We start from the raw sequence: 13,207 nt of genomic DNA on the forward strand, positions 1-13,207 counted from the left end.
ATTTAATATCCTCTGTCTAATCCCAGAAAAATAGTTGGAGTCCCATATTGAGAATTCCCCAAAAAACATAACCACATCAACTACCAAATAGATTAAATACCAATCCATTATTTCCAAATTATTAAGGAAATAATATTATTTTGGATCCTGAATAATGTTTTTTGGTTTTTTAACATCCCTAAAAGTTTAAAATTATGTACAAATAGAAAAACAAGAAGAGTTTCTTGCATGTATCTTATTATTTAATTTATAAAAATCAATATAAAACACCCATGTGAGCATGAGAAGAACATATGAAGTAACATGAATGAATACCAAGCATTAAACAATTACCACAATGTTTAAAAAATTGATCTCTGCACTCAACGACCAGATTTCTGAAGCATTTGGTCATTTCTTTACACTATGTTGGCCATGAACCCATGCTTCTCTGCAATCAACAACAACTCCAAACAGATTTCTAAAGTATTTGATCCTTGTTCTAAAGGTCAAGTTGCAAATCCAATCTAGGAAACAAACAACGAACTACAAATTAGAAGAAACAGATACTAAAACGAAAATTCAAAGTGAAATTAAAAACCTTAAAATCACCACCATAAGGTGAAAGAGGAGCTCACAGCCACGGGTAGGATGGAATGCAAGAGCGGATCACAACCCTACGATGGGTAGTTAGAGCAAGATGAAAGGGTTTAGGATAAAAACCCTAATCATAATCACACAGACAATAAACCCTAGAAATCAATGTAGGCCTCTTCTATGAATTCGAACAACAAATCCACAAGTAGAAAGAATTTCTAGTTCATCTACAAACAATTGAAGTTATGTATAATGCACAGGGAAAAATAAAAGAAAAATAAGCCAGAGAGTGAGCAAGGAAGAGAACCAGACAAGTCACCGGTTACAAAGAAGGAGCAAGCAAGACAAATAAGATATTAAGCCATAAAATTGATATTGAGACAAAGAAGGAGATTAATTTTTTTGAAAGAATAAAATAAAGAGTAATATTAAGAGTGATAGAAAATATTTCATAATGAAGAGGAAACAACCCTTCCATACCCTTGTTTCATGGGAAACGATATTATTTTCAGTTGGAGTGACGAGCTAAATCACTGATAATAATTTGGTTGTAAAAAGAGGTAAATATCACAAACTAAATCATGCATACATAAAAAGAAAACTGAGAAGAAATTGAAGCATAGAACAAAAAGAATTAATTTAACCGCATATATAAATTCGAGTAAATTACAGGATTGTAGCTTTTCTTTTTCCCTTTTTTTTCTAAACCTTTTTTTTTTTCCTGTAGCTAAATAAAATGAAAGAGAAAGTGATTAATATTGTAACTCTTAACCAAAACAGGTAGCACAATTTTGCACCTATGAACCCTCCTCCAATTACACTACCAAAAAAATTGCACCTATGAACCCTCCTCCAATTACACTACCAAAAAAATTGCACCTATGAACCCTCCTCCAATTATCAAAGGACTTGGATTACCAAAATAATTCCCATCAAAGTTTAACTCTACCACATCTGGTGGATGATGCATCCACTAATGCTGGACCCAACTGAAGTACCAAAGAGAGCAAGAGGCTATACCATTCTAATTCCTCCAAGATTTGTCTACAAATCTCTCTCCTAAAGACTTCTAAAGTGATGTAAGATCAAGCTGCCCTAGACATAATATGGTCACAAACTTCATCCAATTGCATTGTATTCATGGAGAAAATTTTACAATGATTATTTTCGAAAGATGACAATGTGGAAGCACAACATGAAGATAACATGAAGATGCACAACTTGGGTTGTGTAATAACAGAATGAAGCACCACTAGATTTAAGGGGATGAAGAGAGGAGGGGAAAGAGTGCTAGCTTCTGGGAAAGAACTTACAGCCAATTATGACAAATTTAAAAGATAAATTAACTTAGCTTGTCATCTAGCTACTAATTTATACAATATTACTACTATGCTATTGATTCATCCAACATATTGAGGATTTCTTTGCAAATTGCAAGTTGAAGGTCAGGCTACAATCAAAAGGAGGAGAAATTGAGAACCCATACCGTTGAATTAAGAATCTACTATTGAAGGATAATGAATTGGGGGAATTCCCCTGAAAAAAAAAAAAAAATCTGTCGGACAATATTGATGAACCAAAAAACCCATCAGGAGTAAAAAGAAGTATGAAAACTTGGGAGATTTTTGGAGTCTATGGTTTGAAATTAAAACCTTAGCGGTTTGAAATTTGGGGGATAGTTGGATTTTGGAGAATCTAATAATAGCCCTAATGGTATGAAATTTTGAGGAATGATAGATTCTAAGGATATGATGGCATGAAATTATTGCCCTGAAATGAGGGAGAGATATTTCATAGAGAGAGAGAGAGAGAGAGAGAGAGAGAGAGAGTGGAGGGCGTGGTAGTTTGAGACAAATAAGGACCCTAATTTGGAAACATGAATTTGACATTCAGACAAATAAGGAGATTGATTTTTCACAAAATAACATAAAGAAGTTTGTTAAGAGTGAAGGAAGATATTTCAGAGGAAGGGGAAAAGTATATTAATTGGTAAAGGCAGAGAGAGAGAGAGAGAGAGAGAGAGAGAGAAATAAGGAGATTAATATGATATTAAGCCACAAAATTGATATTGAGACAAATAGGAGATTAATTTTTTTAAAAAATAAAATAAAGAATTTTATTAGGAGTGAGAAGATATTTGAGAGAGCGAGAAGAAGAAAAGTAAAATGAGAAAGGAAGATAGAGACAAATAAGGAAACTGCGTACAACTAAGGAGACTAATTTGATAACTCTAATTAGTGGTGAGTTTTTTCACCAAAAAAAAAAATTAGTGGAGGGTTCCATAGGGAATTTACAAATGTTATTTTCAATGGTCAATAAGGTCACACAGCGGTGCCTCCTATATCTGGTGGTGAATTAGAACTTTGAAATTTTGACGGTGATCTTCGATGGTGGGTGGACGGTGCCATCCATGTTGACTTTCAACCCATACCTGTAATTTGGCATCCTAATCAGAAATGGTCAGTTCTCTGTTAAATTTTCATATTTGATATGGAAATTAAATAATAATTTCTATGAGTTTATCATGACCGAAAATTTGTAAAATTGGGTGTCTTGAAAAAAATAAAGCATTTTGGGTAGGAAATATATCACATGGTCCCTGCTGCTCTTAAACTCATATGTTACGATGTATTAAATTCTATAATATGTAGTCTATGTGATCCGGAAGAGAAAATACAAGATCATTTATTTGTATGGATCGTGGAGGATTACCTCTGTATACAGTTATTGCCTTCTATCTTTGGTATGTTTGGTTACATAGACATGATATTTGTCTTTATATAGCTGATCATTACATTCCTCTGTTTCAGCATTTTTTTTTGGGAGTTGATGAGGCAAGAACTGGCCACCTCTTCAGCACTGGCTTCTAGAGACCGAACTCTCACCTCGGCCTGCCCATGGTCGTGCTCTCACCTCGGCCTGCTCCGGGCCAATCCCTTGGCCTACCATTGATTGAGCACCCGATTCGCCCTAACTCTTCCGATGGCCATAGTTGGGCCATTACCATAGCCCGATACAATATGCAACCAAGAGAACATGGGCGATCGATCCCAACTTTCAGGAACCGCAACCCTTGATATTCTTAGATAGGAGTCCTGCCACCCCCCAAACTCGGAACAACCCGCATTCTTGAAGTCCAGAGCACACACGGAAGGGGGGGAATATACTTGGGATCTTCTCTGGAATTAGGAATATTTACAGGATCAGGGGAATCGTGGCCTAGATGGACTCTGGAGAAGCCAAACACTGAACTACCAAGCTGCGTGCCTATAAAAAGGGAAAGAGAAATAGGTAACAGGGGAGAACACTTCTAGATCGACTAGGACTGAGTAAAAGTGTTACTGTTGTCATTCTGACTTAGGCATTGGAGGAATTTTTGCACCGATAGACCCTGGTGCCCTGCTTACTTCATCTTTTGTAGCTCATCACATCATTGTGAAGGATTGTCTCTTCGGCTGGTCAGAATTAACGGCAATAGATTGGCGTCGTCTATGGGAAACTGAAACAAAAAGCCTTTTTTATTGTCAATTTGGTTGCGCAGTGAACGAGTTATATCGCTAACTTCCCCCAAAACAAGATATCATTGGTCTCGGCATCAGCAGACCACTAGGAATCGTCCTATGGCAAGACCAGGACATCCTGCCTTCACAGAGGGACCGGCACCACCCCCGCCATTGGTGGGTGTTGGGGACGGACCAGCGTTGGCTTTAAGACCACCAACAATGGCACCGCTGGCTGACCCTGCAAGAGAGCACCTAGTTTCTGAACTTGTTGAGATTACTGCACAAATCCAAGACTTGCAGAGGCAAAATGCTCAAAACTAACAACCTTGTGAGGACATTCATCAGGAAATTTAACTTAGCCTTGCCAAACCAGCCGACAAGTAACGGGACAACCCTTGCTCCCATACAAAGTCATACTAGATCAACTAGCTCTCACGGACACAAAACTTGGCGAGAACCGTGACAGAGCTCTCAACCCGAGGGAAATGAATGTCCCCAAGCCCAGAGATCACATGGCAACAGCGTGACTCCACCTGTAGCATCAAACCAACCCCAAAGGCGTTCTATTTGTTAGTCAAAAGCTTCCCTTCCAATTGAAGCGAGTGGCGGGCGACTTGCTCGAACACAGCCAAATACTGGAGAGCGCGCTGAGCCAACTACCTACCTGCCCTAAGACCATAAGAGGGAACCTTGCAGGGAGCGGCCTGATCATAGAGGGACAACGCAGGAGAGTCCACGCCAAGCCGATTGGGAGCCACTAACTCAAGCGAATTGTGAAAGGCAAGATCTGGAGAGATGCCTCCAGCAGCTGGTCGAGAAGGTAGAGGGCCTCCAAAAGCCACCACAAAACTTCACAGTCACTCCATCCCACGCCTTATCAGATGAAATCATGGACATAGAACTCCCCAAAAATTTTATTATGCCCGCTTTCAAGACATATGATGGGACCACAGATCCCTCTGACCATCTATTGTACTACAACTTGGCAATGACAGTGCATGCCAAGTAGGAGGCTACGCTTTGCTAAGCCTTTGTGGCATCCTTAAAAGATGTAGCTCTTTTGTGGATGTCAAGTATGAGACCCAAGTCCATACATAGCTATGAAGAGCTCACGAAGGCCTTTCTTCTACGGTTCTGGGCAAGTATGAGGCAGCACCAGACATCAAGCAACGTGATAAACATGAAACAAAGGCCTGGCGAACCGATAAGAGACTTCCTCGCTCAGTTCACAAAGGCCACTTTGGAGGTTAAAAACCTTCCAGAAGGAGTAGTATATGGCTTGTTGTGCAATAGAATCACACATCCAGAACTGGTGCGATCACTAGCTCTCGACATGCTAGAAACAATGCAAGATTTGCTGCAGAGATTCAATCAATATGCCAGTATGGATGATGTACTGGTAGCCAAAGGAAGGGCAGAAAAACCCAAACTGGAGAAAGATAAGAAGAGGACTCAACGCCCGAGGGAGGAAGATCAAAAGTACAAGAAAAACAAGCTTGAGAGGCCCATGGACCGCGAGGAGGCTCCAGTAAGGTATGAGTTAGACAGAACCTCAACCAACATTCTACTGGAGGTTCTGGACCAAACGTTCATGTAGTGGCCCACGCCAATGGTTGCAAAACCAGAGGAAAGGAATCCCAATAGGTATTGCAGATATCATAGGGACCATGAACATGACACAGAAGATTGTAAGGCCCTAAAAAGAGAAAATGATGAGCTCATCAAGGCTGGATACCTAAACAAATACCTAAAGCAGAAGTTCGGGAGCAATGACAAAGTCAAGATGAAGCCGGATCGATTTGACAAAAAATCGAGTAGAAGGACACTGATTGTGCCGATCTCCAAGCTAATCGGCCCACAAGACCCGCCATCCTAACTATTCTAGGCAGTCCTATAGTCGAATCGGTACAGAAGGCCAAGGCTCATGTTCATTTCGTATGTATCACCGAACAACCTATAAAAACTATCTGGACGGACCCCAGTGATTTCCTTCTTAGATTCTGATTTGGAAGGACTAAATCGGCCTCACGAAGATGCGGTTGTAATCTAGCTTATTTTTGCCAACCACCCATTCCACCGAATGTTGGTGGATACTGGAGCATCAGTTGATCTCATGTCATACGAAGCTTTCCAGAAACTCGGTTTGGGGACAGGTGCACTAAAACTCGCTAGTGGCTTGTTATATGGGTTCTCCGGGTCACCCTAAAAAATTGGAGGGGCTATAGAATTGCCGGTAACCATTAAACTCGAGCAGAAGATGACCACGATAATGGTGAATTTCATGGGGGTAAAGGTGGCGTACCCATACAATGCTATCCTTGGTTGTCTAGGGCTCAACAACATGGGCACCATCATCTCTACAAAGCATATGAAGATCAAGTTCCTGACAAAGAACGGGATCGGAGAATGCAGGTCAAGCTAGCGTGAGTCAAGGGAGTGCTATGCAATTTAGTCAAGGCCACAAAAAGTCACTGCCTGGGCTTAGCTTGCCCCATTGAGGTTGTAGATGTAAGAGATGAAAAGTAGATGCAGCAAGCCAAGCCAGTTGAGGAATTGCTAAGCAGACCGTTATGTCGTGTTGAGCCAAGCACGACGGTATGGGTTGCAGCATTGCTAAGCCATGGACATTAGAGATAGATTATGGGTTCCCTCCAAGATAACCTAGATGTCTTTACATGGACATCATTGGACATGCCAGGAATCCCAAGGGAGGTAGCTGAGCATGGACTCAACATTAGAGCAAACTTCAGACCGTTTCAACAAAGACGAAGAAACTTCACCTTAGAAATACAAGCAATAGTAAATGAAGAAGTACAAAAGCTCTTGGATTCAGGTTCATAACGGAAATAAAATACCCCACTTGGTTGGAGAATGTTGTGATGGTACCGAAGTCAAATGGTAAATGGTGGATCTTCATAGATTACACAAATTGGAATAAGGTTTGCCCAAAAGACTGCTATCCACTACCGAAAATTGATATGCTGATAGATTCAATGACAGGCCATGAGATGCTCACCTTCATGGATGCATACTTAGGATACAATCAGATAAGAATGAGGAAGGAAGATGAAGAAAAAATGGCCTTTTTGACGGCATAAGCGAATTTTTGCTATAAGGTAATTCCCTTCGGGCTAAAGAATGCATGGACCACTTATCAAATAATTGTAAACTTCATCTTCCAAAAATAGATAGGGAAAAATATAGAGGTATATGTCGATGACATGTTGGTGAAAAGTAACAAGAGCAATAGCCATGTCGGAGACCTGAAAGAGGCCTTCAAAGTCCTACGCCAAAATAATGAAGCTAAACCCACAAAGTGCGCCTTCGGAGTGACCTTTAGGAAATTCTTGGGATTTTTAGTTTCAGATAGAAGGATCGAAGCCAATCCTTCTAAGATCAAGGCGATACAAGAAATGCAGCCACCAAGAAACATATAGGAAGTTCAGAAATTGACAGGCAGAATCGCAGCCCTGAATTGCTTCGTCTCTCGGGTAGGCAACAAGTGCCAACCATTCTCCAAGGTGTTAAAAGGGATAAAAAGCAACAAGCAGTTTGAGTGGACAAAGGACTGCAATGAGGCATTCAAAAGTGTAGAGGCATACTTAGCCAATCCGCCCTTACTGTGCCAACCCGAGTAAGGTGAGGTATTACAAATCTACTTGGCAGTATCCCCCGTGGCCATAAGCGCAGCACTTATGAAAGAAGAAGGAAAACACCAGAGCCCGATTTATTATGCTAGCCACATCCTCCTAGGTATGGAATCCCATTATGCCAAGATTGAAAAGTTGGAATTTGCACTGATAAAGGTTTCCCAAAAACTCAAACCCTATTTTCAAGCTGATAAAGTAGCTGTACTCAGTGATTAACCATTAAAGAAGGTCCTCCATAGCCCAAGCGTCTCCGGTCATCTCGTAAGATGGTACATTGAACTAAGTGAGCACAACATTGAATACTGGCCAAGAAAAAGCAATCAAAGGGCAGGCACTGATAGACTTCATTGTAGAGTGCACACTAACAAAAGAGGATCAGGGGCGGGAAGATGTCGAACTGGACCAAAAATGGAAGTCGCACGTCGATGGTTCCAGCAACTCCTTAGAGAGCAGAGTGGGCATCATTCTTCTAAGCCCTAAAGGGTTTACAATCCAGTATGCGATAAGATTCACATTCCTAGCAACAAATAATAAGGCAGAATATGAGACCTTGATAGCCGGAGTAAGGCTAGCCAAGTCTATACTAGTAGAAGAATTGGTGGCCTACAGCGACTCACAACTAGTGGTGAATTAAGTTAATGGAAAGTATGAAGCAAAGGAGGAAAGGATGTGCAAATAACTTCAAGAAGTGAAATCCCTCATAGAATGTTTCAGAACAGTCACAATGGTCCAGGTACCGAGAGAAGATAATGCCTCGATCGATTCCCTCTCCAGATTAGCAGTAGCTGAACGAGCCAAAATGGGAACAACAATGTATCTTGAAACACTTGACAAACTAGCTTACCAAAAAAGTGAGGTCTACAATAATAAGATACGAGCTACGTAACAAGCTGGATGGACCCTACCATAAGTTACCTAAGGGATGATCACCTTCCAGAGGACCGAGCCGAAGCAAGAACCGTAAAGTGAAGAGCCATGAATTAAATAAAGCAAGGTGGAAAATGCTCTACAAAAGGTATATCTCGGGGCCATTGCTGAAGTGCTTGGGACCAGCACAAGCCGGAGATGCTCTAAAGGAAGTTCATGAAGGGATTCGCCGGAGCCACATGGGAGGTTAAGCATTGGCGGATAAAGTACTACGCCAGGGGTTCTATTGGCCCAAAATGCAACAGGAAGCAATGCAGTTTGTACCATGATGTTTCAAGTGCCAGATACACGGTCCTGTGCCCCATGTCCCACCAACATAACTAAGTTCGATCATATGCCCCATCTCGTTCATAATGTTGGGGATATATATCCTTGGGCAGTTCAACAAAGGAAGGGGCAGAGTAAAATTCCTCATTGTAGTAATCAACTACTTTACTAAGTGGGTAGAGGCTTGCCCCCTGGTGAAGATAACAGAACTGTCCATGGAAAAGTTCATCCGAGACGATGTCATATACCATTTCGGCATTCCCAAAATTCTATTAACTGACAATGGGAGGCAGTTTGATAATCCAAAGTCTAGGCGTTTTTGTGAAGGGTATGGAGTTAGCTTCCACAACACCTCGGTGGGACACCCGCAGATGAATGGACAAGTAGAGAAGACCAACCAAACTCTGCTCAAAGGGATCAAGAAAAGGCTGGACCAAGTAAAAGAGAATTGGCCAAACTAATTACTAAGTGTCTTGTGGTCTTACAGGACGATAGCCAAAACTCCAACAAAAGAGACACCATTCAGGTTGGTATACGGAACGGAAGCCCTAGCACCAGTGGAAGTTGCACAAGTCTCGTTCCGTGAAGCAGCCTTCGAGGAAGCATGCAACAAAGATGGACTAAGGGCTAACCTTGAATTCATTGATGAAGTTCGTGAAGAAGCTTTACTCCAGAGCGAAGCATACAAGCAAAGGACAGCACAATTCCACGACAGAAGTGTAAAAGCATGAAGCTTTATGGTGGGTGATTTAGTCCTAAAGAAAGCTACAATCTCAGATCCCAGAGGCGTTGGAAAACTCAGCCCAAATTGGGAGGGTTCCTACATAGTCTCTAGGGTGGTCCGCCCAGGAACATACCACCTACAGTCATACAAAGAGCGTGGAATGCTGAAAATCTCAAGAAGTTCTATTAGTAGCGTAAATTGGCAGCATTTCTTTCAACAGTTATTAGCAGAGCATTTTTATCCAATATCTATTTTCTTGGTAGCATTTTTTTTAATATATTTTTAGGCACCCTTTTTCTTGATGTTCATTTAATTCTTGGCTCATCCAACCAGTTTCTACAAGTATTTACTTTTATTTTCTATGAAGCAAACATTCTTTCTTTTCGTTGTCATCTCTAATTGTTTTTCAAGTCTCAGGACATCTAATAAAGAACACTATTATAGCTCAGTCCGATCTCCTTTCATTCAAAATAAAACCCCTTATCTTTAAGGCAGACACATGCAAGCCATTATCTTTAAGGAAAAAACACGAAAAACCCTTATCTTTAAGGTAAAAGCGTAAAAGCCCCTATCTTTAAGGAAAATAAGTGAAAGCCCTTATCTTTAAGGAAAATAAGTGAAAGCCCTTATCTTTAAGGCAAATAAGTGAAATCCCTTATGACACCTGCCCCTACCTCGGCTCGGCCCAAGGAGGTCATACCCCTAAGTAAGGACGGTACTGCTATAGCAAAAGCAACGAGTTCAACTCGGCCCGAGGCCAGCACTTTCGCCAGAGGTATGTGTTAGGGTAGCGGCTAAAAATGGACTCATGCATTGTCAATTCCGTCCTCTCTCCTCTCTCTCTCTCTCTCTCTCTCTCTTTTGTGAGGGAGGAGGGGGTGTCGTGTGTGCTTTGGTTGTAGGCCCCACACCACCGTATCGTTGCTCGGAGATACGTGGAGGCCTATTTTGCAAGAGTGTAAAGCTTGTCATTCAATGCAGGGATTTGATGATGGTCCAATACGGGGATCAGGATCACACAAAAGGCTTTAGAGTTGCCACCTAAGATTATGGGCCCAATTCTAGAGAAAAGGGCTCGATAATTGGTCTGGTCTAGAGATTTAGGGTAAGTGTCATGTTACAGAGTTGAAAAGGTGTTAGGCACCTAATTTGCCCGGTCCAATCGGTCTTCCTACTAGATGCTTAAGAACGAACATTTTTCACAATTATTACGATTCTATATGCGTTGCTAAGTTATCACACATATATTCATTGACTGAATTTAAACTACTATGTACATTAAAACAATGTCTATTAGATATCTACATTATGCTTAAATGAGGAGAGAGATTATACCTGAATTTGACCCCTATTTCGGGTCAAGAGGGATGGGCCCCTAATTAGTATTGGCTCAGACTGTCTTTCGTGTTCTCCTGGCTCAGGGGAAGATGGTCTTGATCTCCAACTTCCTTCCTTGAGGGATGCTGATTGTGATGATATTCGGACAGGGTTCTGACTAGGAACGGTTAATTTCGGATTAGGATTCAGACAGAGCTTCGGCTAGAGAATGCTATTTTTGGATTTGGATTCGGATAGAGCTTCTGCTAGGGAAAGATATTTTTGGGCTTAAGATGAGGTGGCACTCCTGCAGAGCTTCTGATGGGGATTGACTAGGGAGGGCTTAGGCTGAGGTGGCACTTCGACAGAGCTTCCATTGGGGATAGGCTAGGAGAGGGCTAGGCTAAGGTGGCAAGTTGACAGAGCTTCCACTGGGGATAGGCTAGGGAGGGCTAGGTTGAGGTGGCACTCTGATAGAGCTTCCACTGGGGATGGCTTTTTCTGGAAAGATTCTAGGGGCACTCGGACAGGGCTTCTGCTAGGAAAGACTATTTTAGGAAAGAAAAGGATTAACCTAAAAATGGATTGAAGAACACCAAAGCTCCAAAGAACACTTTGAAGATCCGAATGGAGTTTTGGATATTGACAAAGATCTCTCCGTAGACCCAAAGAACCTTAAAGCGGGGTTTCTACTTAGGGTAAAACTCAAGAATACTTAAAGGAGGGGGTTAAAGAATATATTACTTTTAGAAAAAACTGGATTGAACTAAGAACTTGGATTGAAGATCTTTAAAGTCCCGAAGAACACTTCGAAGATCCGAACAAGATTTTGGATCTTGACGAAGATCGCTCCGAAGACCCAAAGAAAATCAAGAGGGGGAGGGGAGGAAAGTTTCACTACAATGGAGTGAGGTGGGATTTTGATGTGTAAAATTGAAAGGAGGGGGTATTTATAGGTTTTTCTGGCCAATGGGAAAGAGGGAACATCTTTATCCAATGGACAAAAGGGGGTTTTTTGCCTAAAGTGGGTGAAGAGGGCTTTTATACAATGGGTAAAAAGGGTTTTTTTTTTAGAGAGAATCCTTAGAAAAAAAGGGGTTCTTTGGTCTTAAGTGGGCGAAGAGGGAATTTCTTCACCCACCAGGTCAGAGGAATTTCAATCCTAGCAATTGACGGCGGCAAGCGAAACTGGGCCGAAGTGCGCGAGGCATAGTCAGTATGGGAGGGCAGGCAATGTGGGCAATGTCATGGGTGTGTGGTGCATGGCATGCGGTAGTGGCATGTGGGTGTGAGCTGGGCACATAGGTGGGCGCAAGTTGGGCACCGAGGGTGTGCGGGCAGTTGGTATAGGTGGGCAAAAAATGGGTTAGCAGCATGGCACAGGTGGGCACAGGCATGGGAAGCAAACAACTCATGAATGCATGGGTTGGCCTATTGGCCAATGCACATATGCATGGTCTAGCCTGCTAGCCAACACACAGGTAGCAGGCTAGGGGCGTAGGCCTGTGCCCGCGGGGGAGTAGGTCTGCTGGGTGCATAGCATGATAGGCTGGGCATGGCAGGCTGACACCATGTGTTGCTGCCTAAGTGCTGCCTTGGGTAGTAGCCATAGGCTGCAGCCATGGGTAGTAGCCAAAGGCAGCAAGCACGCATGAAGGCTGGCCTGCTGGCCAGCGCGCATGATTATGGGTTTTTCTAGTGACTATCACGGGAGATCTGCTAGTCCAATTTTGACATACCATATATCATCGGAATCATATTTTTTAGCACTATTGATCTGTACGGTCATCTTGACAAGATTCCTCCATATATAAAAATTTAAAATTGGACCCTCTTCTCTCCCGTACAGGGATTTCCAGGGTTTCAGGTCCGAGAGTATTTTCAGGTTATTTGGGTAAGTAGGGGATGAATTTTAGGGTGTTTGGGGTAGGTAGGGGATTTTTTTAGGTTTCCAGTGGGACTGTGTGCATGCACGACATACGTGTGGGAAAGTATAATTTTCTGGGGATGATCACAGGAGATCTGTTGGTCCGATTTTGACGTGCTATATATCATTGGAATCGTATTTCTAAGCACTATCCATCTATACAGTCATCTTGACTAGATTCCTTCGTATATAGAAAATCAAAATTGGACCCTCTTCTCTCCCATGCAGGGTTTCCAGGGTTTTGGGTAGGGGAATATTTCCACCATCATCTCTGTTGATTGGAAGTCGGAAGTTGGAAGTCACGTCCAAGATCCAC

This window comes from Macadamia integrifolia, chromosome 4, assembly GCF_013358625.1.
Source record: "Macadamia integrifolia cultivar HAES 741 chromosome 4, SCU_Mint_v3, whole genome shotgun sequence".
Taxonomy (NCBI): Eukaryota; Viridiplantae; Streptophyta; class Magnoliopsida; order Proteales; family Proteaceae; genus Macadamia; species Macadamia integrifolia.